General features: G+C 51.6%; 1 long non-coding RNA gene across 1 annotated transcript; it reads left to right on the plus strand.

Moving 5' to 3' along the window:
• The first annotated feature begins 803 nt into the window (after nt 1–803).
• LOC133230412 (uncharacterized) lies at nt 804–15,268 on the plus strand. The gene is made up of 3 exons (XR_009730842.1): nt 804–1,478; nt 4,417–4,792; nt 14,689–15,268. It is a non-coding gene; the product is annotated as an uncharacterized LOC133230412 (long non-coding RNA).
• Nucleotides 15,269–15,535: the final 267 nt, after the last annotated feature.

A 15,535-nucleotide genomic window follows, 5' to 3' on the forward strand; every position in this document is an offset into this window, starting at 1 on the left:
ATCTGAGGCCGTCAACCAGGGCCCAAGGATGTGTGTTAACTGGCTTCTGAGAAGTACCCAGTGGGCTCCCAGCCCAGCCTCCCCGCATGGTGGGTCCTGGCAGGGAACCCCTGGACCCGGGGCTGTAGAGCAGGGGCCCCCTCCTGCCTGCTGGGCCTGGCCAGGTGGGGAGGCTGGGGCCTGCCCACGGTCACTGCCATTGCAGGTCAGGGTGCCTGCGGGGGACTTGCTCAGGGGAGGGGTCTCCTCAAGTGCCTCCTGATGGCGGGAAAATAAAAGCCATGATTTAGAGGCAGCCTCCACTCGAAGGGCTTCCTTAGCTGAAGACACTCAGCTAATGAACCTCAAGCAGATTCATGGCTGTGTGTGAAGTCAACGGGGTCCTCACTCCGCGGAGACGAGCCGCATAAATCTTTGTTTTTAATGTCTAATGATATGTAAAATATTTAAATTTGCAACTCAGAATTATTAAGCTGCCAAGGTTTTTTGCCTATTAAAGTGTATTCTTGCCTGAGAATTTATGGGGCACCCCGTGCCCGCCGCCAGCCCCTGTTAGGGGACAGGACGTATAGATTTGTGGTCTCCTACTGTAAAAAACTTCAGGATCGTCTGACCCTGTAAACTGAAAATTCATGTCTCTCGCCCGGGGACAAATGCATTCTTTGTAAAGGCGGCCCATGGCCAGCCTTGGGCTCATGTTAGTTTATTGTCACTGGTTGATAACGTTTAATGGAAAAGATACAAGAGAGCCAAAGAATTTTAATTATTTTTGTGATAAAGTTATATGTTCGGCCTTGAAAAAGTAGAGATAATGCAGGGATTCATTATTATTCCCAGTGTGTTTAAACAGACGACACAGAATGCAAACAAAAGCAGATGAAATTTGAAAAGTATTATCAATATTGCAGATAGCAGATGCCCTTTCGAATCAGAACAAGCATATCTTCTATAGCAACTTTATGGTTGAGTAGTTTATTCATTTCTATTAGAAGGTTGTACGTTTCTAAAATATGTAGATGGTATCTAGAAAAACCAACCAACCAGATGGGTCATTCTGCTTGTTTTCCTAAATTTATTATTTCACTTTTGCAGGCCCGATCTGAGGGGCATTAACATGGGAGTGGAGTCTTATTGTGTCAAATTCTATCTTGTACATGACCTTTGGCGGGCTTGGTGCTGGCAGGGAAAAGAAACAAGAATGAGGTGTTTGGACCATGGCGGAGCTGGTGTTTGGGTTTATCTGGGTGTATTTGTGAAGCTGGAGTCAGGGTCTGCCCGCCCGTCGGTAGATTTTCCACATGCTCTGGGCTCCCTCAGGCACCCAACAGAGGAAAACCCTTCCAGGAGCAAAGCGCAAGTCCCCCCCGCCTCCGCCGTCCCCCCAAGGTGTTCTGAGGTGACAAGGCTTTATCCTGACTGCACATAAATGGACCTGACTGCTTCCCAGGGATGCAGCTTCGCAGGCTCCTTGTTCCTGGGTAGGTGGCTCTGGCTCTTTTGGCTGCGAGGCTTTCCGAGTTCTGCCCATTGTTTTCTTGGAGGTGAGGAGTAGACCCTGGCTGACTGGTTGATCCCAAGTCCCCACTGACTACCTTTGGGGCCTGGGAAAATCCCTTTTGCCTTCCTACCTTGATTTTCCTTTCTTGTTCTCATGTTTTCAGCAGAGTGGCCCAGAGGTCCAACTTTGCAGCCAGACAGAGCCTTGGGCAAGTGACCCCTCCTTTGTGGCCCTGATTATCTCAGCTGTAATATCGGTTATGGACACTGTTGAGGTTGTTATGGATTAAATGAGGTAGTACCTTCGCGTGACACTCTCAGCTCCTGGTCTTACATTAAGTGCTCAGTAAGAGGGAGCTGTTACTATTACCATTGCTGTTTTCTTCCACTATTGGCTCCCCAAGGCACAGGAAATGACCCTCCCTGTCCCAGCTGTCTGCCCAGTGGGACTCCTTCTGTGAGTTCTTCTTGACCTGGGGTTTCTTTGATGCAGACCCAGGAGACTGACCGCCGTGGCTAGAACTTAGAGCAGAAAGGCAGAGGGCAGGGAGTGTGGAAGGGCTGCCTGCAGCTGGAGGAGCTGGGCCACAGGGAGATCTTGAGGCCAGGCTCAGACTTGGGGGACTTGTCAGGCCTGGCTGGTAGCTAAGGATGAGTTCAGACAAGGGATGCCATGAGTGAACTGATGCTTTCAAAGAGCTGTACCTGGGTGAATGGCTTCTTAGGAGAAGGGAATGGCCCAACAGCAACATTTATAAAAACAAGCCGTGTCATAGGCTACGAAAAAAGTCTCCATATATTCCAAGGGATCAGTAAGGTACATATGATGTGCTTTAGTCAAAATGGAATAATATTAGAAATTAAAAGCAAAAGAATGGCTAAAAATTCTTATGTGTTTGGAAACGAATTAACATATTTAAAATAAATAATAAATCAGGAGAACCTAGAATGGAATGATCTTGAGGATGCTACTGGTCATGTATAAGAGACAGAGAAAGCAGTACATAGAGGGAAACCAATGCCTTTTAAATATATTTATCAGGAAACAAGAAAGGTTGACAGCAAAAAAGCTAAGTTATGCAACACTAGAGACTGGAAAAAGAGCAAACCCAAAGAAACAAGAAAGAAAGTGGTAGAGACAAGGGCATATGTTTATAAAATAGAGTAGACCAACCAAGGCATAGTCAGGCTCACTGAAAAGGTGGCTAAGAGAGAGGAAGAGACGAGAGATGGTGCAGGGGGGAGGGCTGCAGGCCCCAGGAGGCCCCAGGCTGTGGGAGTGGGGACCTGCCTTTCCCTAGTATTCCTGGGGACTGGTTGGCCTGGGTGTCCTGGTTTATGCCTGCTGTCTCCTCCTAATTATTAATGATTCCTTTCACTTCCAAGTGAGTGCTTTGATGGGTAACTTCTACCTGCACTGTCCATCAGGAGTTACATGTGGCTTTTGAGTGCTTAACACATATACAGGGAATATAGAGAGAAGGTACTAATGAAGCTATTTGCAGGCAGCAATGGAGACACTAGTAGCTTCGCTGGTAAAGAATCGGCCTGCAATGCAGAAGATCCCAGTTCGATTCCTGAGTTGGGAAGATCCCCTGGAGAAGGGATAGGCTACCCACTCCAGTATTTTCAGGCTTCCCCTGTGGCTCAGCTGGGAAAGAATCTGCCCGCAATGCTGAAGACCTGGGTTCAACCCCTGGGTTGGGAAGATCCCCTGGAGAAGGGAAGGCTACCCACTCCAGTATTCTGGCCAGGAGAATTTCATGGATTGTACAGTCCATGGGGTCACAAAGAGTCAGACACGACTGAGCAACTTTCACTTTCAATGGAGACACAGACGTGGAGAACAGACAGTGAAGGAAGGAGATGGTGGTAGGAATTGAGAGAGCAGCATTGAAACATATACATTACCGTGTGTAAAACATACAGCCAGTGGGAATTTGCTGCATGATGCAGGAAGCTCAAACCCAGTGCTCTGTGACAACTCAGAGGGGCGGGAGGGAGAGGGAGGCTGGAGGGAGTTTCAAAAGGGGGGGACATATGTATACCAATGGCTGATTCATGTTGATGTATGGCAGAAAACAGCAAAGTATTGTAAAGCAACTACCCTCCAATTAAAAATAAAACACATTTTAAAAAAAAGTGGCTGGAGGTATAAATTCACACCAGATCTTGAAGGTTTAGTAGGCGAAAAAGAGTGTAAAATAGCTCAGTATTTTTTAATTTTATTTTTTAAAGATTTTTTTTATGTAGACCATTTTTAAAGACTTTATTAAATTTGTTACAATATTGTTTCAGTTTTTTTTTTATGTTTTGGTTTTTTGGCTGAGAAGCATGTGGGATCTCAGCTCCCTGATCAAGGATTGAATCCATGCCCCCTGCATTGGAAGGCGACGTCTTAACCACTGGGCCACCAGGGAAGTCCCACAATATTTTAAATACTCTTTTGGATATGTTGGATTAAATAAAATACACTATTAAAATTAATTTCACTTGATTCTTTTATGTGGCTTCTAGAAGATCCCCTGGAGGAGGAAATGGCAGCCCACTCCAGTATTCTTGCCCGAAAAATCCCATGGACAGAGGAGCCTGCCAGGCTACAGTCCATGGGGTTGCAAAGAGTTGGACACAACTGAGCAACTGAGCACGTTAGCTTTCCCTGGTGGCTTAGTCAGTAAAGAATCTGCCTACAATGCAGACCACCTGCAACATTGGAGACCTGGGTTCAGTCTCTGGGTTGGGATGATCCTGGAGAAGGAGATGGCAGCCCACCTCTGTATTCTTGCCTGAGAAATTCCATAGACAGAGGAACCTGGAAGGCCATAATCCAAGAGTCAGACACCACTTAGTGACTGAGCCACCACCAACCACCACAGAGAACTGAAGATCATCTGTGTGGCTTGTATTCTATTTCCACAGCTGGTGCTGGTCCACATGGTCTCCCAACCATAAGTCGGCTCTGGGCTAGGAGCCTGATGAAGCACAAAGGCAATTTCTCCTTCTCTAAAATGGGAATGGCATCTGTCTCGTAAGATTGGGGGAGGGGTGGTAAACTCAGAGAATTCATATAAAGCACTCAGCTCTGTGCAGTTAGCATTCATTAAGTATTAGTTGCCAGTCATAAAAACCAACAGAATGACAGTCCTCTGGTGCCGTTTTATTGATTAGGAAGAGACGGTGTACCGAAGTTCGAGCCTTGCCCAAGATCCCAGGACAACCAAACTGGCCCGTCCATCCAGCTGCACAGCACACCTGACGCCTGTTCCCTGCTCCTGGACTTGCAGGAGCTGGCCCGGTAGGTGGAGGTGGCCTCTCTGCTTCCAACCAATCCTTCCTTCTTCCAGCTTATCCTTCTCCTGTTCACTTCTCCCTGCCCAGCAGTCTCAGCCCCTCCTGGCCCAACTGAGAGGAAGATTTCTCTTAGCCTGCCTGCAGACTCAGGGCTTCCCGAGCTTGGACCCTCACATTCCCTCTCTCTGTCTCCCACCTTGGTCCTCCCAGCACTGGGCATATGGCTTGGTCGTCACCAAAGGTTGGCAGGTAGCTTGACAGATGCTTTCTTGGTTCATCAAACTAACTCTAGTTTGAACTAAATGTGGTTCTTGCAGACCTGTGGATGGGATGGGTCTCAGCCAGCGTTAATCAGCGACATGGCCTGCAGAGTGCCCCTGGGGGCTCTTGTCTGTGCGTGGCTGCTAGAGCTGGTCTCCCCAAAGGGATGCATAGACCTGGGACTTCCCAGGAGGAGTTCCAGGTGCCTCACCTGGTTTCATGGATCACACCATCATCTCCATTTCAATAAGGCCAGCCCTGCTGTAGATGCCTGTCCTGAGATGCCTCTCCTGCCATTCCTGGGCCAGACTCCCTGAAGATCCATGGCCCGATCTCATGAGAATGAGATGAGTGCAGACAAAGAGCCACGCAGGGCAAGTCCCCTTCATGATTCCCACCTCAGACCCAGGGAATTCCGCATCTGAGGGCCACACTGCTGGCGTCCGTCTGTTGGCTTCCCACAAGGGCAACAGGAGACTGCAGTGGAGTCAGGAGGTGCGAAGACAAAGAGCTCATGTTCACCCTGAAGGTCCGAGTTGGCAAAGCACCTTATGTTCTTTTATCTAATTTTCACAAAAGTTCTGCAGAGAAGTATTACTCTCACTTTACAGTGGAGGAAGCCCCGACAAGGTAGATGCCTTGGCCAAGAACTTGCATCTGCTTCACAGAAGAGCCAGAGCTTAGAAAGGACCTCAGTGGTCCTGGGGATGGAGGTCACCAGATGGGGGCTGGGCTACCTGCTGCCTAGGAGTCCACCCTTGGGGTGTGCCCTTTGGGTGCAGGTATGAGGGAGGGGCACAGGATTTGGGATGCAGTAGAGAGGGTGGCAGCATCTTGAAGTCAGGAGTCAGAATGGGTTCAAATCCTGGGGTCCCCTGTGAGCAAGTTTTCAACTGGGGGTTTTGATTTCCTGCCTAGCATCCCCTCACCTGGGCCCTGTGTGTTTAGATGAACTGATGCATGTCCATGCCCAGGACAGAGGCTGTCGTCAGTGGATGGTGAGGCCTCGATGTTGCTGGTCCTGGGATGTTGGGGGAGGCCTGGTTTCCCAGCGGTTCCCCACATGGTGCAGCCCTGTCTCTACAGCATCTGGCTGTGACTCGACCCAGGGCGCAACTTTGGAAAGAATGTTGTGCTGCCAGGTTCAGGAGCCTGCTCCATCAGTTCCAGTCACAGAGTCTTACTGAAGGCGCCCAGAGGATGGGAGGAATGAGGGGCATGGGCACCACCAGCCGCAGGGGAACAGGATCTTGCTCTGTCACTTCTCTCTGCCCTCTCCTGGGGCTGCTCACTGCTCCCCGTGCCTCCGTTGCCTCCTGTCTGTGTGCACCAACATGGTTAGCTGGCTCGGTTCTAACTGGCCCTGCATCCAGCCCTGAACCAGCTGCAGGGCCGACATGGCTGCTCAGGCCTGCCATGGATTAGGCTACGGGGCCACGCTGGCTTGACCAAGCTGGCACACAGAACCGGTTCTATGAGGAGCTGCCCACCCCACTGTGTGCCTAGAGGACCCCACAGCAACCCATTTCAGAGACCAAAGTGGGCAGTGGCCACGTTCATCATGATGCCCTCCCCGTGGCCTGAGTCCCTGAGGAAGGAGCCACGTTTCCCTGTCTGGCTGCTTCCGCCAATCGTGGCTGAAGACCTCCGAGGCTCTCTGCAGGGACCAGCTAGAGGGACATTTTACAAGTGCCAGCAGGAATGAAGGTGCTTCTGTTTTATAAGCTCTGTTCTTTTTTGAAAATGGAGCTTCTTAAAACCATCCCCTTTGGGGAGAGTGGCCTTCACTCTTCTACCATTATGTTCAGTGATGACATTAAAAGGCAAAATTGTGTACACAGGTCTGAGGCAGTTATAATTAGAATAATTGTCCCGTGTTTGAGGTGCCCCTCTTTCTGGGAAGCTCAGAGCAATCTATGAGCATTATCCAATTAGTTCTGGACATGGGTAGTGAGAGAGGTGGGGGTGGGCCTATCCTGTGCGGTTTACGACTGCGGAGCTGCGGCACTGGGAGGTTAAGTGACTTGCGTAAGGTCCCACAGTGTCAGGACCTGAATCCCGCTCAGTGCGCAAAGGATTGGTATCTGCACAAAAAAGCCTTTACTCTGCAGGCCCCAAACAATAGGTAAAAAGGCCCAGTTTTCATACAAGTGGCAGAGATTTCCCATCAAGCTCCCAGGTCATAGCCCTCCCTCCCCCGATCCCCCGAAGCCAGAGGTAATCTCCCCTCCCCATCCCCCATGTAGCTGTTGAACCTCCCTTCCACCTGGCCCAGCCTCCTGCAGGAGGCTTTCTGAAGGCAGTGAAGTGACTGAATAAAAGTTCTTGTAGATAACAAGGCATGTTGATGGAGAGGTAACCAAGCCAGGTAAATCTTACGGGTTACAGAGCAAATTAGCTATGAAGAATAACCTCCTTAAAAACACAGTCGACAGAGGCATGATCATTTGACTAGCTGTCTTATAGTGACGTTTTATGAGCTAGCCTCAGATGAATTACAAATGTCCCAACCCCCTGCGGAGGTAAGCAGTGGGAACCCCAGTCTCACATTGGTGATTAGGCTTCAACAGTTCATCGCAGTCACTGAAACTCAAGTCCAGCTTAACTTTCCTTATGGGGACATGTGGAAGAGAGTATGAAAAAGTCTAATGGGGACAGTTTTGTTGTTCAGTTGCTCAGTCGTGTCGGACTCTTTGCGACCCCATGGACTACAGCATGCCAGGCTTCCGTGGCTTCCCTATCCTTCACTGTCTCCTGGAGTTTGCTCAGACTCATGTCCATTGAGTTGGTGATGCCATCCAACCATCTCATCCTGTGTTGCCCCCTTCTCCTTCTGCCCTCACTCTTTCCCAGCATCAGGGTCTTTTCCAGTGAAGTCAGCTCTTTGCATCAGGTGGCAAGTTTAGGAGATGGTGAAACCCGAATGACAGGTGTCTCCTCACTGGTGTCTGAAGACCACAGCTGAGCCCCAGGTTAGTACCTATGGGACTTCAGGACTCTTTCCTGAGAACTGAAAGGGAAGGGTTCACTCCAGAGCTTGAGTCCCGGCTTGAGGTCCAGAGTCCGTGGGATAACGTGAGGGATTGCTACCTGTTAACATGATTAGAGCATCATTTCCTCACAGCCTCCAAGGACCGTTCTTCTCCTATGGTTGGGCTGCCTGTTGGGGTTTTGGGGGATATTTGCCCCAGGCCTGTGCCAGCACAGGGAGAGACAGCTTCCAGGAGGGCTGTCAGGGTCCTGCTGCTCAGGGTGGCCTCTGGGAAGTCACTGGATGACTTATAGGAGCCCCAGGTATTCAGCGATGTTATGGTAGAGAATCTTTCTCTTACACACACCACACACACACACGTCCTACAGCAGTTGAGGTCACGCTGCTTGGCTTATGCATTTTATGGACCCCCCAGCAACATCATGAGGCTGACATAGTTTGCCTTTCACAGGCTCCATTACCCCATTATCAGCAGCCCCTCATCAATCTCCCCATCTTGAAGAGGGGCTCAGCCCCGCCTCTGGCAGGGCCTAGGACTTGGCCGGCGCTGTCTCCCCAGGAGGAGGCCTTCAGTGCCTGGTGGAGCCCCAGGAGCCAGGAGCTTCGGGAAGGGAAGTGGAGCTATTTAAACAGCCCTCAAGGGCCGCCTTCCTATCATGGAGAAATAGGTGGCCAGCTCCTCCCTCCCGCCCTGTGATTATACAATAGATTTAAAGTCTCTGATATCCACAAATCTACATCAAAATATATTCTCTAGCCATGGGGAACGTCTCAGAATTGTTAACCTTCTCCCCAGGTATTAGAGGTAACACACTGTGAGATTAGATGTATATTTTCTTCAAGATACACCACCCATTGAGGGGTTCATATTTACATCTTTTGTTGATATTTTTTATAGATTAAAAGCGCCTCTTTGCTAGGTGATAATTCTGCTAAGTACTGTAATTTGCTGCCATTAATATTTGTCTGAGTCCTAGTTTGCAAAATATATTTGAAACCACATTGGAAAGTCACATAATTGCTTCTTTGCGAGCTGGGGAAATGAGTAGTTTCTTTACCCAGCCTTTATCCTGTTAACCTTGGAGGGGAGGGGTGTTCACTGGAGTCCTGGGAAGGACTGAGCACCGTTGGCCATGGAATTCCAGCACGCATGGCGGCGAGGATGCGGCCTGGCTGGACCCAGCTCCCTGTGGTTTGGGCTTTGATGTGTGCTGCAAGTCTGAACCTGTGTTCTCTCTGGACCGTGGTGGGAGATACATTCCATTGAGAAAGCGCTACCTCTGCCGGGGCCCTAGGCCTGGGGGGATGCTGAGAGCTGCCTACACCATGGGACCCAAGGACTCTTCCTGAGCCTCTCTCAGCGCTTTATCTGGAGAATGGGGGCATCGCTCTCCTGACCTGACTCTCCCCAGGGAGTGTGCAAAAGACTCCTGCCCAGGGATCAAGTAGCAGTGTGCCCACCACATAGTGGATACTCAACAAATATTTTAGGGACCTGTGAATGACAGAGCTGGTAGTCTCCTGGAAAGTGGGGCTTAGCAGGCTGAGTGGGACAGGCAGCACAGGGCTGGGTGAGTGGTGCCAGACCAGACCGGGGACTCTCCTATGTCAGCACCAGGGACAGGGAGCCGCAAGGCTCGGGACAGGGGAGGGGGCTGTCCAGGCCTTGCCTTTCAGGGGCTTTCTTCTGTGCTCCCTACATCCCATGCGCCCTCTTTCTAAGCCTCCTGCATGGGAATGGAGGCAGCATGGGCCCTTGATGAACAGGTGGGCATTATGTCTGGGTATTGGTTGCAGGCTTGGCCATTGGTCACAGCCTCCCTGTTAGAGGCAACTGCCTGCCAAAGGCTGCTCCACATGGGCTGGGCCTCCATGAGTTGCCAGGTTCCAGGCCAGGTTCCTCGAGGCCTGGCCTTGCACCCCAGGGCAATGACCAACTAGGGCATTTCTAATCAGAAAGGCAGGTTACCTTCTGTTGAGATGTCATCCTTCCTTTCTCTCATCTTCAACAGCTGCTCCCACATGGGAGCAAGGGCCTCGTGGAGCACGACTAAGCCCTGGTCCCTGGGGTGGCTGGCGGGAGCCTCACGGCCAGGCTCAGTCTGCTCTTGTATGAAATGGGGATAATGAGGCTCCGACCTTGACAGGGTTCGTTGTGAAAGAGTGAAGAGGTGGAGGGCGCACGTGGTAAAGCTTATGGAATGGCTTCCCATGCGTGTGTGTACATATGCAAGCGAGGATGTGTGTATCTGCATGTGTAGGCTGTGTCACATAAGCCTGTTTGCGTGGGTTTGTATGTGTGAGCTGCGTGCACTCTGATGGGTGAGTGTGTGCACACGTGTGAGTGCTTCTCTGCATGCAGAGGGGTTGCCTGTGTGCCCATGTGTGCTCGTCCAGGTCCCATCACTCCCCAGGGTGCACAGCAAGGGACCTCGTCTTCCTCTCCCTGCTCTCTGTTCCTGCCTCTTGTCAGTCTCCTGCCTCCCCCTTCACACCACCCTGTACGTGTCCAGCCCTCCCAACCTCTCCAGCCCCGGCCAAGGCCACCCTCCAGCCCACCCCTCACTACCGCTTGCACCCCTGTAATTACGTTCAGGCCTTTACACCTGCCGTTGTCTCTCAGCTTGGTTGACTCTCGTGCAATGGTCCTAACTGGATGTCGCCTCCTCCTGACCCTCCTACTCTCCCAGCCCCAGCCCCTCCTCCTACCCTGCGGTCCCCTCCTCGCTGCCTGCTCACCATGTGTCTACCGGTCAGCAGGAGCCCACACTGCTCACTCCCACTGGCTCCTCAACTCCCGCCCTGGGCTGAGCCCATTGTGGTCCCCGCCACGGTCCTGTCCTCTGTGACTGCCACCTCCATTCCTTTGCCAAGGCCGGATGGGCTCTGTGGGCCGCACCAGACTGATCAACGGGGGCTTTTCATGCTCCAGCATGGAGGGGTGGGGATCTGGAAGCGAGGTGAGTGAGTGAGCAGATTCAATTCACCAACTAGTTCTGGCCCGCTGGACTGCCAGACTCAGGTCTGGTTGAAGGGGGGCGGATGGCACGAGGGAGGCCTGCCCAACCTAGGCCGGTCATGGGCACAGCCTAGCTGGGCATCAGGCAGGGCCAGACCCCTCCGAGTGGACAGCACAGTGGCCTGCTAAGATGCTCCCCAGTGTCCCATCTAGCCTGCCACAGTCCTTCCTGTAGAAGCAAACTCCGGGGAAGGATCTGAGTGCACGCGGTTTATTTGGGAGGAAGCACAGGAGGAAGTGGGCAGTGCGGCGGGGCGGGGGAGCAGCAGTCAGGGTGTCTGAGGTCGGGCCCTCTGCGGTCATCCTCCTGCAGTCTGCTCCCCTTTGGGCTGAGGCTGCCTCTGTGGTGCTCCCCAGCCCCTCACTGTGGCCCATCCTATGCCCCGGCTAGCGCAGTCCTTGGCCACTGCAAGTTCTCAGCTCAGGGGTGTCAACACTGGTGGGAGTAAGCCAGGGGCACCACGGAGCAGAGTGTGAAGGGGTATGGGTGGCCGTGTGTCAGTGGCCAAGAAATACCCCTGGCAACACATGTGCTTAGTAAAAGCTATTTATTATTATTTCAAATTGAAAGGGCTCTGGAAACTCATGTCTGACTGCTGCTTTTTTCATAGAGGAAAACTGAGGTTGCAATAAGAGGTGTTACCCAGGGTCACATCGCAGGCCAGTCCTGCACGCTTGCTGCTGCCCTCCCAGGGTGGCCAGAGGTGTCTGCTGTTTGGCAGGAGTTTGTGGAACACCCTCTGCCCTGGTCACTCTGCATGATCTTATCCTGTCAAATTCTCATGACACTCTATGAGACAGGAATTACAGGTCCCATTTCACAGATGAGAAAACGGAGGCACAGCAAGGGCAAATGAAGGGCGAAAATCACGTGTGCCAGTGAGTGGAAGGTTAGAGCCCCAAATGCAGGCTTTGGACTCCACGACACAAGGCCTTTAGTGAGCACCAGGAGGCTCGCTCTGGGCAAACAGGGAGCGCATCACTTCAGAGACGAAGGCATTTGTTGAGGGGAACAAACTTTTTGGCCCAAACCAAGCAGCAAAGCTGTTGGGGATGTATAGGTCATGAATTGACACTGCTTCCAGGTGTGGCTTGGCTGGTAAAGAACGAAGGAGACCTGGGTTCGATCCCTGGGTTGGGAAGATCCCCTGGAGAAGGGAAAGGCTACCCACTCCAGTATTCTGGCCTAGAGAATTACACAGGGTCGCAAAGAGTCAGACACAACTGAGCAACTTTCACTTTCACCAGGGACACTGGGGCTCAGAGAAAGCTCAGTGACGGGTGGGGGTGGGTCACAGCCTCCAGCAGATGGGAACCAGCCTTAGAGGGAGGTTGAAGGAAGCCGCAGGGACTGAGAATGGGGCGAGGTGCTGGGCCCGCCTGCTGTCTGCTGGCCTGTCTGCCTCTCCTAGGGTCGCACACTGGGGAGATACCCCCCCAGCTCCCCCAGCCTGGAGGAAAGTGTCCCGGCCTGGAGGAAGGCGTGTTTGGGCACAGATTTGCTCAGTGGCTTCTGGAGGGGAGAAACAGTCACCTTTCCTTACTTCTTCCAAGTCAGACAGACTCTCCAGACTCCAGCTGGCAGGGACACTGTGTGGACATGACAGCGGCCCCTTCTCTTGTCCCGGGCCAGGAACGAGGTCAGCATTGGAAGGTGCTGGGAAACCAGGGAAAGCCATGGGCCCCATGGGGTTGGCCTTGTTCCTGAGGCCACTTGGCTAAATGGTGCCCCTTTCTCAGGTTTGGGGAAGTCAGGCCTCTCTCTCCTGGGGCTGGCTGTGCACATGTCTGCATTCGGGGCTCCCAGTGCTGCGTCATCCCCTCTCTGTGCTCTCTGGGGGCCTCAACTCACCCCTTCAGAGGGTCTGAAACTCCCAAGCTGGAGGGTTTGGGGCAGCGATGGACGTCAGATGCCCAGGGTTGCTTTGTCTTTGGGGGAAGGGAAAAGAGATGACCCTGCGTAGCCCCAACAGAGCCCCTGAGGCCCCCAAAACAAATACAACAAAAATTCACTGTGTCAGTCATGTTCTTCTTCTTTTTAATCGTTCACTCTGACACATGAGCTTCTCACTCATCTTGGGAGGGGGCCTCAGGCCCAGAGACAAGTATTTCTAACAGAACCATTCAAGTTGGGGGGTGGGGGCGGCTTAGGACCCTCTCCACGGCAGTGGCTTCCAGGGTCACAGCTGGGTACTTAGGAATTTTAAATCCAGGCCCAAATGGCAGTCCAGGTGGCCAGCATGCCTCCATCCATGGGTCTAATTCATGGGAGGGCGGCAGCACACCCTGCCCTGGAGAGGCCTGTGCTAAGCTAGACGGGAAGTAAGCTGACTCGAGGGGAGGCGTCAGAGACCCGCAGAAGCAGAGCACCACCCCCAGGGGGCAGTCTTGGCCTGCAGGGGGCAGGACCCCAGGGCCAGGAGCCTCCTCGGGATGACCCACATGTTGCTCAGCACAGCTGCAAGCTCCTCACCCGTGTCATTTCTAAGCTTGGCTCTGTCCCCTTTGCCCTTCAGTTACTTGTCTGTAACAAGGAGCTTATCCTGTCTGCCCTGCTTACTGATGCTGGGCCTCCAGACACGAACACCTTAGAATTTCCAAACACTTCTGTTCACCCTCTGCTGTTGGATGTTTGAGCTCCCTGAACCGACTGTCTTGTCACCATCTGCCCGTTATTTGGCTCCTGCAGCCCAACCTTCATCTTGGGATTCCACCCTGTGCCGATCCTCATATGCACAAATCCAGCAGGCTTCCCTGCTCTGATGCTGGTTGACAACATGCAGCATGTAGGTGTTTGAAGTTTGTGCCTTTCTTGGCCTCTGCCACCCGCAGTAATGTTTTTTCGTTTCTTTCTGCCTAGTGGCTCTTGGGTGGCTCCTGTCCTCTCCTCTAAATGCGGAGTTTTTCAGGTTTATTCCTTGTCTTTCTTCTGCACTCCTCTTCCTCCCTGAGTAATCCTATCTACTCCCATGGCTTGAAAGCTTACCTTGTCTATTAACTACTGCTGTATCACAAACAAAAGTAACCCAGCATCAGACAGAAGTGCGCATGCGTTTCTCAGTGAAGCCTCTGTGGTTGGCTGGAGTAGTTCTGCCTCTTTCTGGACAACACAGGCGTAATCTTCTCATGGCAAAGCCCAAAGCACAGGCCAGCAAGACCATCTGCCCACAAATGCCTCAAGTTTCTGCTTCCATTGTATCTGTTACTGCCTGACTGGTGGGCTTTGGGGGGACCTAAGGTCAGGGGGCCAGGAAGCGTGCCTGATTCACAGTGAGCTGTGGCAAGAATGTGGATGGATGATTCTAACATGGGACAGCGAGGAATTGGGACCAATAATTTAATCTACCCCAGCACACTGGTGCTGACAACTCCCACACATGTCTGCAGGCTAGTCTTCTGTTCTGAGATTTAGGCTCACATTCCACACCCTCTGGATGTCTCTGCTTGACTCTCCAGAAGGCTAGAGATGATTATTACTCAGAGCATCTAGACCCTGTCTTTAAGACTCAGTTTCCCTGTCTGTAAAATGGGCAGGTTCATTCAGATGATCTGCAAGTTCTGAGACTAGGTCTGGGGCTTGAGGTCTCGCATCACCTTTGACTTTTTAAAGGATTTGCTTTTCCTCCAGATTTAGGTGATGGAGAGGAATATGGATGTGTAGCCAGCCTGAGGGGATGCTAGAACCTTCTGTTGACCCCTACCAGCCTGTGTGATCATGGCTCTCATTGAGCTCTCTTGGACACTGGAAGTCAGCTGGATCATGAAGGACAAGTGGATGTGGACCCGCTGGGCTGTGGGCAAAGTGAAGGAACCTCGCAGTGACTGAGAACTGATGCCCAGGCCCAGGCTCTGAATCCGGAGAGGCAAGACCCGTGTGTGGCCCTCTAGTTCTACGCTCTCATGATGGAGAATTCTGCGGTCATTCTCATGGAGACAGGTGCGTCTCAGGAGCCTCACGGCTCAGGCAGGCTGCCCTCCGGCCCGAAACAACCTTCCTCGAGCCCTGTGCACCCCAAACAAAAGCTGCATCTGACTCCTCAGCCTTTGTGCACATCTGCATTATTAGCAATGCTAATACCATTCTGCAATGATAAATAATTAAACAATTATGGTCATGAATCAATAAGTTTAGCACATTTTTTCATCAGTAAATTGTACTGTATAAACAAGAAATATAAATTACCAAGTCTAATTTCCCCCTAAAATTATAAGCATTTTATATCTAATAATTAAAAAAGTATTAGAATTCAATGTAGGATAGTTAGAACTTTAAAGAATTTTCAGTTTCCACCAAACACCATTAAATTGTCATGTTTTATGTCTCTGAATCTGATTAACATTTTGAGATCTGGCCTCAGAAATCTTTCTTTGTGAGCTCCCAGAGAAGCCTCTCTGTTTCCATTTCTCTCCATCGTCACAGACGGTGAATCCACTGGGCTCCAGCTTCCAAGGGTCTGAATGCACGGGGCCAGCTG

The sequence above is a fragment of the Bos javanicus genome, chromosome 18 (assembly GCF_032452875.1).
Source record: "Bos javanicus breed banteng chromosome 18, ARS-OSU_banteng_1.0, whole genome shotgun sequence".
Classification (NCBI taxonomy): Eukaryota; Metazoa; Chordata; class Mammalia; order Artiodactyla; family Bovidae; genus Bos; species Bos javanicus.